Raw genomic sequence first — 12873 nt, forward strand, 5'->3', positions numbered from 1 at the left:
GACCTGAAACTGTTTTCTAGGTTCAACTCAGTTTCTGGGGAATCCTTACTTGTGCTAAAAAAAAATCTACATTCATTGTTTAGTGACAATCGATTAAATTTGGTCAACCGTCATTTATCCAAAAAGCTAAACTTTTAACCAGTTTAGACAAAACTGTCTACAAAAAACACACTATATAACACTTTTTATTTTCCTAAGCTTTTCGACTAAGTAATAACCTTATTATTCATTATCAGTTGTGAGATAGCCATATCACCCATACGTACTAGATACTACTGCACTTAAAGCAAGCAAACATCAACAAACACAGTCATGCTTGGTTTGGAGCTGCTGATGCAGGCCTGCAAAGCCCACTGAGACATTGCATGTGACATTGGCCTGCCGTATACCAACACACTTGACTTGACTTATTCTCCAGGTGCTGCTCCTCTTGCCTGTTCTCCACATCAGCTGAGTAACCAACATTGATTTTTTTTCTCTGGTGTTCATTCATATGGATGTCTGTGTGTATGATCACATTTGCCTTGTCTGTCCTTTTCTAAGAGCCCCTCAACAATGTGAGCTTGCTTAGGCAAATGCACCCTTGTTGGCCAATCGACTTAATGTCATTATGTTGCGTATGTTACTTTGTGTGTTATGTAAACCCTGCTGTCAGGCCTGGACAGCCTTTGTTAACAGTGACTGCAACTGAGAGAGACAGAAGGGACAATGCAAGTGAACAGGGGCACTGACATCTCTCTTATTATCATCTCCAGGGACTGTATAAACAGCCATCTTGGACCAGACTACAGTGTGGACACATGGCACACGGATCGCTGTCGGGGGATAAAAAAAAGAAGCTTTGGAGTCATGCAGGAGCTGTGTTGTCTTTGTCGGTACCATGGACAGCTCCACAGTAGATGTGCGACCCTGTCTTTGCATGTTGCTGGATAGGAATGGCAAGGCTTCAATCTTTATTTCAGTGAGTCAGTGTAATAAAAAAGAAAAGAAAAGGGTACGACAAAAATATATGTGTATGGAATCCTAAACCAGCTGTGGCCTGAATGTGTCAGGTTCAAACGCTACTTTTTGTATTGACTAAGGAAAAAGAGCATAAGCAGGAAAAGCACATAGAGGCTTTATGGGGGCGCCCTCAGCCTTAATGGAGTCTGAGAGGCATCTGTGTACACCGTGTCCTTTCCGATGTTTCTCGAGCATTTTCTCTTCCTATCTCCACTTGTTTTTTCTCCTCCATCCCTCAGTTGCCTACACACACATATTTCATTGCCATTTGAAAATGTCAGCTGGAGCAAGCTCAGAGAATTATGCCTGGGGGCATAAATATTGACATGACACCTATATTGCAGCTCACTTTTCAACCACTGTCACGTTTTTAATAATTGCATTCTTATATTCAGTTGAATCATGCATCCAACTGTGAACAGATGAAGTCATATCGGTTCACTTCTTGCCAAACGTGAACAAATGAAGGCCATTGTCCAGCTGCATGTCACTACATTTTGTGAAATGTATTTTCCATTTTTTTAAACAGAGGCCTGTGCTGTTGAAACAAGGGCTTGTTCAATGTTCCACTACTGCATTTCCCTCTGTTCTCTTACTTTACCCCCCGTGCCTCCTGTCTCAATCTCCTACCCTCCACAGCCTTAGCCCGCCCCTCAAAAGCGCATGAACACGCACACACATGCCCCTTACAGATACCATCACCATGACTGCAACCACACACACACACACACACACACCTGCACACACATTCTACACAGTGTTTCGATTAATGATGTTAAGAAAATGCATATTTTGAATAGGCCGAACTGCAGCCAGCGTCTTCATGTAGCATTATTCTCCTCTCATTACTATCTCCATTCCTCTTACTGTGTGAATGAAAGTAAAGAGGAATACAGACTGTGCTTTGCTTGGTGCCCTTCATGAGGCTTGAGGAAATAAATGAAACATAAACATGTCTCTCTGGGTATTTTTTTCTCATGCAATTCTGACATTAAGTACAAAGCCCTGTGGAAAAGGGGAGGAGAGGAAATTTTGCTCCTCGACATGATTGTGGCAGTTGAACTGTGGATTGCTGCTTGCCTTCTGTCACACAAAAAGTCACTGTTTGAAGATCATGTATGGCTCTACAATGCTCTGTCCAATAGAGTCTGTCTGCCTGTGTATACAAACACACAGGGATGAATGACAAGTACCACTGAGCTTAACAATATCAAAGACAAAAGGCAGACGCTACTTGCACACCAGGTAGAAAACAGGCCATTGTTGGCTGGGAGACATTTCATAAGTGCAAGCTGTTGAATTAACAATAGAAAAAAGAAACAGAATTCATACGGAATACAAAATACAGAGTGACTGACAAATATTATGTGCCTCAGCTGTGGTCGATTGCCATTAAATCTGCAGTGGTCAGAGGAAATGAGTGTATGGTCTGATTAAAGCTGGTGGGGTTGAACAAATACTGTTAAAGGAACAGAGGGACTAGGATAAATTATTTAAAAAAGCAAAAACGGGAAAATGATTTAGTGCTCAAAGACGACTTGGCTGCCTGCTTCAGACAGCACTCTCTTTGATACATACAAAGCAGAAGTTAATGTGAATATCATATTGAGCTACTGCTGTGCTATTCTTTGAAAAACATATTGGACATGCATTTAATTTAAGCTCTGAAGCTCGGCATTGCGTTTCTCCTGGATTGGAGTTCCGAGTTCAGAATGAAAGGAAGATGAGTGTTTGGGAGCAGAATCGTACGGACCAAAGAGCTCCCAAACAATAACGGCTGATTGAATAATGTTGATTTTTTTTGTTACGTATAACAATGCTTCCATTGATAAACCTTAAAAATTAATAGATACCTTTTTTTCTTTTGCTTGTATTATTATTATTATTATTATTATTATTATTATTATTATTATTATTATTATTATTATTATTATTATTATTATTATTATTATTATTGTTGTTGTTGTTGTTTTTATATACTGTATATTCCAGCTGCTCAACTTTTGTGTGTTATTGGGTGAAATGTGCCAATGTGGTTGAAAGCAACTAAAAAAGTTTTTAAAAAACTAGCAGACTGCTCAGCATAGTGCTGCATTATTCAACATTGTACGCTATATTCAAATTATGAGGGAATGTTAGGACTGCACAATCACTGGTAATGTGAGAACAGCCTCAAACAGATTTTGATTATTCGAATTGAAAAAAAAACTGCTATGCCTTGAACAAATTCCCTTAAAAATATGAATAAAAACGTATTTAACTGTATAAATCAGTGAGTCTTCCCCAACATATATTAATAAAAATACTATTTTAATCATTCCATCACAGGATCCGACCAACACAAAAAAAAGGAGGCCTGTGATGTGAAGATGTTGTGGCCTGGAGCTGCAGCTGTGTCTGGGAAGCACAGAGTGTTTAATCACAGCATGCTCCAAACAAATGGCTGCCATGGGTCAGACAGTTTACCTACCAGACGAAACAGTTTGAACATAAGAAGACAATATCACTACTGTACTGCCAAAGGGAAATTGGTATAATTGTGTAATACAAAAACATGATCATTATCAAAGCCTTTAACTGTTAAGCCTCTATAGCAACCCTTGATATCATATCATTTATATATAAGCCTTGTGTAAAATGCCATAATATACACATCATAGAACAAAAAATAATAATTAAAAGATAATTAAATGAGACATATGGCATCCACGTTGTATCCAGCGTCTAAGCTTAAGCAGGTGTGACTGCACTCTGCCCAATATTGTATATCATGTAATCAGGACTATACACATGAGCAGGTGCTGCTGATGGGGGCTGGTGCACCTAAGGTCTGATAGAGAGAGGATTAAAAGTGGGATATATGCATGTGTCTGTATTAATGAACTACGGTGCATCCTCCCCATGAGATTGCTGCAGAGGGAAAAGTGAAGGAGGAGAAGGCTGGGGCTGGCAGATGTGCTGTGCAGCGGGAACACAGGTGCGGTCCGGTCTAATGAGTGGAGAGAGGCCATGTGGACTAAACTCCCTCATCTGTTGACATCACACCTATGATGAGTCCATTTTGGGGTCAGTTCCGCTCCGTTTACTCCCCCTCCAGGACAAACCATATTCCAAACCCAGGCCATATGGAGTGCAAGGTGGGATAGTGCGGTTGCCCATTGGCTCTAACCTGTTGGGCAGAGCTAACCTGTGCTTATTGAGGTATTTGCGCTGATATAGTGTTAGGAGAGTAATGCAGAGGGGTGGGGGGATCGGTTGTTGCTGAATTCAGCTATCATCTTCTCAAAATGAGCTGCAGCAGCGTTTATCATAACAGAAGGGGCAAACCATTACACATCCAAGCGCGGGGTCAAGAAGGTCAAGTTCAAAATTCATGGGTTTAGATGTTACTGCAGGAAAAACTGTGAGACTAATTTTAGATAGGTTTCTTTCTTTGGAAAATCAAGCACAAAAAATATATTGCAGACATTGTGGGATGTGTAAATCATAACCAATGATGGGAACTTGTTTGTACTCAGCTAGAGGGACTGTTTCCTGAGGCTTAACTCACAGCCCTTCAAATAGCTGTCTAAAGATGACCTAAGGCCTCACTATGGCAACTACAAGACGGGGTTCTGACTGCCTGTGATTGATAAATCACTTCACACAAATATAGTGTATTTCTCCATTGGATGTGAACAGTGGTAGATCCCAAAGAGGTCAGACCAGAGTGAAAGTGTACTACATGAATGGGGCTGCTCAGGCTGCCTGGTGTGCCTCCTGCTGCCACACACTTCAGTGCCAGCCTCTCAGTAGGCTCAGAAAGTAATTACAGGATTCAGAGTGGTAATGGAAAACATGTGTCTCCCACTAAGCCATGCCGACTTAGGTTTGAAATTCCTTGTATTTCCCATTACATCAAAAACAAGGATTTTGTTGGTGCCACTGACTGAGGCAGAGCTAAAGGCACACCACGGCAACAGGATCTGACCTGGAGCTATCACTGCATCTATTGTTATGCTGTGTATGCGATTTGTTTTGCTCTGTTCTGATTTACTGAACAAATATATTAGCTGAGAGACACCGGCGTTCCATCATTGTTCTGCTTTGGGTCACCGGGACAAATACAGGACCGGCAGTGGTGGGCTTTTGGAAGCAGATGAAACCCGCATTTGCCTTTTTTTATTTTTTTGAAGTCCCTCTTGTCTGATGTGGCTGGTACGGATGGGTTCCACTGCAAATAGAGACTTAGCCAGGGCAGGGCACATGTGGGAGATCATACGTGGACATGGACAGATGAAAGGTTTTGGTACCCAGCTTGTGACAACAGAGCTGTACTTTGATGGTGGCTCCCCTATGTTCAGCACCTGCCCCATTCTGCTAAAGCTCCTGGCTTTTTTTGGAAGAGAGAGAATCACCATCTCTCTCTCTCTCTCTGGCCGAAATGTCAGCAGCAGCCCTGTTATTTGCTCCAGCTAAGTATGAAATCACTTGTACTAGCCTATGTACAGTGAACCTTCTGAAACAAAGCATCACTGTTCATTGCCATCAGCAATTACAGATATCTGAAATCTGAGATAATAACACTTGGATAGAGCTGGAGAAAAGCCTGCACAGTGCTGATTACAATGACAGTAACATTAGACAATGAATAGTTCTTGGTTGTGACAGTCATTTATCAAAATCATGTTTTGTGTCTGTGTATATTTCTGTTTATCAGCATAACAGACTGTGGACCAAATATTGTTTGCTATGAATTGATTTACATTTTTCAGACCATTTCAAATAGTGTTCTCTCACAACCAAAAAACAATGTTACCTTTCATTTTGTGTTCGGGAAAGGAGGACTTGGTTACATTGAACATTGGGAAACACTATCTTTTTGTTCTTCTTTTTTTTGAAGCACTGCCTGCCTGGTCTAAATAAGCTCTTGCCCCTTCTATGTAAGCCGAGACTCTCTCTGAGTCCTTTTGAGAGGTTGAATTTAGTTAGTGTCCATGGATCCAGAGATGTCGATAAGATGCATGATCACATGGAACAAGTGGACATGCCCTTGTTGGGAATGGGGGGAGTTGCGTGTGAGGAGAAAACTGCAGGTCACTTAGGCCATGGAGAGAAATAAAAGCTGCCCTGTGGTTTGCATCCTCCCTCTCTGCGTCTGACCTCTGAGAAGCTAACACAGTATCCACCACAGATGGCCTGTGTGTGCCTCGCTGCTCATTGCTCACCCAGGTACCATCGCTGTCACCTTGTTACCCCCAACACACACGCACGCACACACACACACACACACACACACACACATACACAAACACACACACACACACACACACACACACACACACACACACACACACACACACACACACACACACACACACACACACACCAGTCACACAGACAACTGGAGCCGGCATGTGACCAACTGCCCTGGGCCCACCCCAGTGCATCTGGGGAAGCTCTGAAACAACTCACTTGAGAAAGCTCTCAGTAAATAAACCCATGTCTGCATCAAATGCCTAAAACATATTATTTAACTGTGCATCACTAATAATGCACACCTCTTTATGTCTGATATTTCACTTCTAACTACGAAGAGGAACCGGACTAAAAACCAGACTAAAAAGCAAATCTGTTTCTAGTCAAATCTAGTCACAGGACTGTATTACAATTTATAATTATGCATCTAAAAAAAATACATTTGACATTAAATAACAATTTTTAAAGAAATGGTACTAAGCTAGCTTTTAAACTAACTCCCAAAGTTTATGTCAATGAATGCATTTCATGGACAGTCCCTTTGCCTGTTGTCAATGGGCATCCTAAAGTAAAAGCAACATAATGTACATCAGATAAAAGCACATTACATTATAGTCTTATGTACATCATAATGATGTCTGGACTTGATAATTGTGATGTCTATCCCTCTCTTTAAAGCCTATTGACTGTTTAGTACAGTGCACTTTGCTTTATCAAAAGTGATGAATTATTGACTCACCATTTTACTTTGTTATAAAAGGTTGGATGGTCAATCATCATTTATATTATTAAAGGCTATAGACTCAGCAGCATGTAAAGTAATTGGTATCAGATCAAAGGTTACTTTAACTCGTTCAAACTTAGCTTGAGAAAAAAGGTTAACTATGCCCTTTACAAATTGAATTGATGTTCATTGTTTAAATGCATCCTGTGGTGTTGCGAATGTGTGCATGTTTATAAAGCAAACTCCAGGATTAGCTGCCAAACCTAATACATATTCCTTTAAAACCTGTATTCTGTCTTATTACTGATACTGTAATTTTACAATTATATCACAAAATAGAGGAACACAAGATAAATCATGTTTACGAGGTGTAACATTTTGAATAAGAATCCAAATCAATCATATTGATTTAAAAACAATGGGTAGTGAATGTACAATGTCTATGGGTATAATTATGCACTCATTTGAAATTAATTTCTTTGTTTGCTTGTATTGTGAAACTTTGCCGATCAGGTGTACAACAAAATCCCTCCACCAGCAGTCATCTGCCGCGGCATAATTATCTACTTCATTATTACCGCAGAAGGAAGAAAAAAAAGAGCAAATTGAGTTCTATGTCGACAAATGCTGCATTTGCTTTTTTTGAGATCGACACCGTTCTATCGCCCACTCACCTTCTACCTGCCCATCACACCACCGCACTTCCTCTCTATCTCTCATATGCAGTAAATAAAAACACACAGTAAAAAGAGGCATACACCCAGTCAAACACATGGACACACACAAACAAACCAACCCCTTCACCCTGCAGTATTTAAATCTGCAGATTCACAGCAGTGGGGAGAGAGTCAGACAGAGCGAGAGACAAAAAAAAAAGAAGAGAGAATTCCATAGCTAGAAGACGTTTTCCTCACAATAACAAGCATAGAGCGCTGCAAACTGCAAGGAGCCTCCAGCATAACAAATACACACAAAAATAAAGTGCTTTATACACTACACATATGCAGCCACTGGTTAAAAATAAAGGTCTGTGAAAAATACCTCTTGAATGTTCAGAAACACAGTGAGATCCAACATGAACTTCGCACTACATGCATATAGCACAGCAGACAGTGGTTTTGGATTGCAGGTAAATGACAGGAATTTGATGAATGTTTGAATCACCACCCCTACCACCTACACAAGGTGTTGGTTTGTCAAATAACCCCTAAAGCCTGCACTAATCGACAAATTGCTATTACTCGTGCTTAGACCTTGTTTTTTTGTGTTTGATTTGTTACTCCCCTCCCCAACATGTAAGCCCAAGTTGGGCTGGCTCTGGCAGACTAGCACTGACTCTGAGATGTAAGGCGAATCAGTGTGGTGCATGTCTACATCAGCTTCAACAACTGTCTGCGTCAACAAAGCCAAGGCTCTAATATGGGGTGGTTTTAGAATATGAAAACAATGAGAAAAACAATACAACAACGATACAATTCTCTTTACATCTGTCAAATCCTCCTCAAGCAGGATTTTGTGTTGCCTACCGCCCACGTCCTGTGTTTTCTTCAAAAAATTTCCCCTTTTGATGTACTCTCCCATCAGTGAACTCAGCAACGCAGTGACGGAGACAGGAAGAGAGACCCTGTCACGTACATGTTGGCAATATGGAGCCTTTGTATGGCTTGTAAATACATGCTCGTTTATGAATATTCTAGTGGGAGGGAAGCTAGGGTGTGAATACCTTTCAGGTTATCAATGGTTTTCTTATTGACACAGTGGGAATGTGGTAAGATAGCTGAAATATAACACTTGTGTGTCTGCACTGTGTGTGTGCTTTTAGATGTTTGGCTTAGTGTGTGTGCGTGTGCAGTGTGTTAATGTCAACACAGAGTGCAGTGGTTGAGGCTCATTGTCTTTGAAGGCGTCAGAAAGAGATGAAAGGGCTTTCTTTCACTGATGCCCTCCCTCCCTGTTACTCCTCTCTACCTTTCTCTTCCTCCATAATCCAATGACTTGCCGAGCTCTCTCTCCCCCTCTCCCTCTCCCTCCTCTATCTGCACACAATGTTGTATTGACATGCATCGGACACACCACTTTTTCTTTAAAGGAAATGGATTTTGTAGGAGTAAGTCGTAAAGCACTTTTGTAATGTTGAATGTCCCACAGGGTTTAGGAATGGATAGATATTTCCTAAGAGCAGGTATAAGGAGAAGAAATTCCCTCAACACACTAACACAGGCACACACACAGAGGCACACACACACACACTATCCTGCTCCCTACACTCTGCAATCATCGGAACTGCTTAACACATGCCTTGTCTGAGGGGGATACAGGTACTTTTTGGTTGGTATTAACGTGTATTCAGACTGAATGTAAAGCTAATTTAACCTGGGAGGTGTGAATTAGGGTGAAAATGAATAATTATCCTGAGGCATAAAGAGTCCAATGCATACACCTATGGAGACTAGAAGATTGAGAGGGGGATCGTAAAGAAAATAACAGAACTGGAGTTCTGAGATCGGTCAGAGGCTGAGCTGTAACAGCAAACACAGCACTATAGCACAAAACAATTTCTCTACATTGTCTGTTTGGGGTGAATGAACACAAACGTGAATTACACTAACAGGAAGTGAAAATGAAATGCTTTGCTGTCTGCCTGAACAAAGGTTTCCACACATGCATCGCTCACAATTACCGGACTTGCATAATACACTGACGATATCTAGCATGTAGGTCAATGCACTGGGGTCTGCCAACCACTGCTGCTGTCTACCTGCTTTCCCAGTACAGATGAAAACAGACTCCGCCATTCAATTACACTCTGTCAGTTAAGAGGCAATGGCGCAAGGGTAAAGAGGCAAAGGGCTGAGGATGAGCCTCGTGTCTTCAATCTCTGCCTGACTCCAGCTGATTGTCCTATATTCAAGCAGCAGCCGCGTGAATGTCAGAGAGGAGAGGAGATTAGCCCGGTGTCAACCCTGACGTAGGTTAATGCAAGAGCTGGCTAAACATTTGTAACCCAAAAGGAGATTAATTACTGTCGGACTGTGTGCGCATCGACTGACGTATTTCATTCACTTTGTGGCTTTTTTTTGTCGTGTTTGTTCTTGTCTCATGGGTTGTAAATCTACCTTTATTAGGAATCATCTCTTCCTCCTCTATCTTGGCCTCTGTGTTGTGCCCCCCTTCCCGTTAAATCAACATCCACTGCATCAATTTGGCAGGCCAATTTTTTTTTAGTATTCCTGTTTTGCTTTTATTTAGTATTTACCTGCCCCCCTCCCAGCCCCCCCCCCCCCCCCCCCTCCATTCCGTAATGTATGTAAGGTGAGGTCAGTGATACATTTCACTGACTCAATGGTTCATTTTTTTCAGGTGCAGATAGTATGGCCTTTTAAAACGTGCTTCCAAGCACATATTTTGAAAGTTCATTGTCCTGCCCAACTCCCATTCCCAACTGTTGACCAGTGGAAGACAATGCTACAACAAACTGAGCAGCAAGCAAAGTGAGACATTTTAACATGACAGGCTAAAAGTATTCAGTAATTTGTGTGTAAACACCTTGCATCTTTTTCATTTAATAACTTGTCGAAGTAGCTAGTCCACTGTTCCTGTAAGCTATTGAAGAGATTCACCAGCCTCCATATTTCAATGAGAAAGTGGAATGAGAGCATTAAGGGACTGGTTAAAGGCTGTGGCAGAGAGTTTTGTAAGGGGAGACCTTCTACCAATATAGCAAATTACTGCTGCGCCATAATAAAGGGCACTCGAGATTTGTAATACTGCTTCAAATGTCAGAGGTTTTGGAGCAAATTGACACTGGACTTTTACTCGGGTAAAGATTATAATATATTTCATTTTCCATGTAAAACATGATTCAGAGAGCAAGTGTGTGAGGAGTAGTTTGGGTTGATTTTGATGAAAAAAGAACTAGAGTGTTGAGAACACAGCATATTATATGAATATGTCACAATAGGGAAACAGCAAACAATGGAGCAGTGTGATCTCAGTCTAAGGGACAACATAGCACACAAAAACACAAAGACATTATGCATATGATATAAGCCCATGTTTCCTTTGGCTTCCACGTTGATCCTAGGAACCAAAGCCCTTCAAGGTCATGTCAGAGACGAAGAGCGAAAGCATGACAGCAGGAATATATCATCTTCTGCTGCAACTATCTGAGAGCAAATAACACATTCCAGCTCCCCAACATGAGCTGTAGCTAGTATCAAGGGAAATCAAGTGCAGGGGTGAATTACAGCGTGCAATATTATCCTCATGGTGCAATGCATGGTTCTAACGCTATACGCAAAGATCTTGGTAGTAAAGCCATTTGCGCACTGTCACAAGCTGATGTTCTCAGTATTGTTTTATTCAGTGCAGGATATCTTCAATTGATCCAACTGACATGGCTGAGACATGTCCCTCTGTTATGGGATAAAAGGTGGAAGATGGAGGAAGCCAATGCGTCCAGAGGCTTGCATGGGGGACAACTTTGAGAGAAAAGGCTCTTGTGAGGTGCAATAAGTCGTCCCTGTGGTGACCCACTCTGAGAAGAACAACACAGCTGAATAGCCACAGATGAGCCCACACATAGCCGGGGCTTTTTAACAGAGAAAAAATGGGACAACAACCTCTCCCACCTTCCTCCTTCTCTCGTATACCCACAGGCTCTATCTGTGCAGCTTATCCTGCTGCGATCCATCCTGCATTTAGCAGGTAATTGGTTAAGCTACTGCTGCAGCTAGAGTAAGCATCCTATCAGGTCTACAATCATCACTTCAATCCACACATCCATCGTGATTTTCTGGCCTCAACGTTTCCCAGGAGTCAGCCCACGCCCGGCTCATTTTCATAGAACATTTCTCATTTAAATCTGTCAACGTGGTTCAATCTAGAATCAGACGTGGTCGATGTCTGAGGGCCACATGTGGTTATAATTAAGGCTCTGTGGGAACCGTGCCCCTGATGGGAACCAAAGTCTCTAAGGTCGGACTAGAATCACTGTCTTCACGTGTGGCCTGCCTGCCTTCCTCTTAACCAAAGACAAATCTGAGCTTCCAGCCAGGTGACTTTATTATCAGCGGACTAATTGGAAAAACATGCTTTTCATTGACTTGGTAATGACTCTGAATGGTTTTATTGCTTGTCAAGCAACGGGCTATTTTCAATTACCTGCTGACCCACGTCCATGAAATTGAGCAATGGAGGAGTTTAGAAAAAGCCTGCTGATGTGCTTGAATCTGTTCATTTGGAAAATAAACCTCAAGTGAAAATGCAAAGCCTGACAACTCCCAGGTAGGTAACAATGATGACAACAGGTTTGAGTCAACCTGGTTTTGGGCACATCTTCAAACTGGGCACGATAAAGAACATATCGCCAAAACAGCTGTGGTTAGCATATCAAAAAACAAAGGATACAGTAAAAACTGATTAAAATATATTTTTATTTGAATACACCACATGGCATGTTGCCACTCACTCCTGCTTCCATTTCAGAAAATCGTTTAAATTTAGTTTGATTTTTGGATCAATTATGTAATCTTGTCTCCTCCTATAGGATATATTTGCATATGGGTTGATGGAAACATGCTTATTTACTTTTCATTTAGCAAAAGCATTCATTTTCCCTGTGCAACATTTGAATGGACACATAACTTTAGTTTCGACTTCCTTGGGAAACCATCACTGTAGATGGCACAGTGCCATGAAGACACTCATTTAGTTTGGTTTAAAAACATGACAGTTAGAGTTTCAGGATGACTTTGGGGACTCTTGCTGGCCTTTCTTGACCTGCCTCAGCTCCCACGGGAATGAACTGTACTTGCCTTCTTGCTTGCCAGTACATATCTGAAAAAAGGATTGGCTCTCCTGCTGCTGTTTTCTATATGTCACCGTTTAACTCTGCTTCTTTTTTTTGT

At 41.4% G+C, this 12873-nt stretch overlaps 1 protein-coding gene across 1 annotated transcript in view; it reads right to left on the reverse strand.

The window, feature by feature from the left end:
* rtn4rl1b (reticulon 4 receptor-like 1b) overlaps positions 1–12873 on the reverse strand; it is a 128645-nt gene that overhangs the window by 85989 nt on the left and 29783 nt on the right. The window lies entirely within an intron of this gene.

This window comes from Ammodytes marinus (genome assembly GCF_949987685.1).
Source record: "Ammodytes marinus genome assembly, chromosome: 3".
Lineage (NCBI taxonomy): Eukaryota > Metazoa > Chordata > Actinopteri > Uranoscopiformes > Ammodytidae > Ammodytes > Ammodytes marinus.